This window comes from Limulus polyphemus, unplaced genomic scaffold (assembly GCF_000517525.1).
Source record: "Limulus polyphemus unplaced genomic scaffold, Limulus_polyphemus-2.1.2 Scaffold106136, whole genome shotgun sequence".
NCBI lineage: Eukaryota > Metazoa > Arthropoda > Merostomata > Xiphosura > Limulidae > Limulus > Limulus polyphemus.
In genome coordinates this window covers 1-725 of record NW_013771732.1, presented here as the reverse complement: position 1 = coordinate 725, position 725 = coordinate 1, and the positions used below count along the sequence as shown (strand labels likewise).

Below are 725 nucleotides of genomic sequence, written 5' to 3'. Positions count from 1 at the left end.
TTTTATTTGATTTTTTACGAATATATTTGTGATTTTGTGATAAAAAAGAGGCATTATAAGTAATTTTAAAATATTCAAATTAAAAATGTGTGTTCATATTACAAGTCTTCATTCTTCTTAGTTAGAATCTTCTCCGTACTTATTTTGGACATCACAAACTTCTACTGGATCACCTACCGTCCATCCTCCCCCTACAGTCTCCATATCACAGTATACAGAGATTGGGTGGTTCAGAAAATGTGGTCATATCTTGAAGACGCCGTTTGTTTGATTTAAGTGATGATAGATGGCGGAACAGTCTACCGGTAGAGAGGTTCTCTCTCTGATTTGTGTTGCGTTGGTAGAGATGGGCGTTATGGTGTGAAACACGTTGTGTTTAGAACAAATAGGGCCTGAAATAAAACAGATAGTAAAGTATAATTATAAATTTATATCAATATTCATTCAAAACTTGAAAATGCTTACCAGTATACTAAAATCAATGACAGTTCTTTTCATTAACGTTATCTTAGGTAATCTGAAAACGTTGTTTTTAAAGTAATGAAATTATAAAGGAATATATTACCTTCTTCTTAGTAATTCTCTGTTTAGCCAGATCTGTTAATTCTTCCACAGTAGACGACAGAGAATCGATAATTCCTTCCAGTGAACCAACAGTACTACAAGCAGTGTGGTGATGAACATTAGCCTGGGTTAACAAGAAGAGAGACAAAACACATAGTAAC

At 33.5% G+C, this 725-nt stretch overlaps 1 long non-coding RNA gene across 1 annotated transcript; it reads left to right on the top strand.

Moving 5' to 3' along the window:
* The first annotated feature begins 355 nt into the window (after positions 1-355).
* LOC111084741 lies at positions 356-694 on the top strand. Its single transcript, XR_002609707.1, has 2 exons — positions 356-409; positions 616-694. It is a non-coding gene; the product is annotated as an uncharacterized LOC111084741 (long non-coding RNA).
* The last annotated feature ends 31 nt before the right edge of the window (positions 695-725 follow it).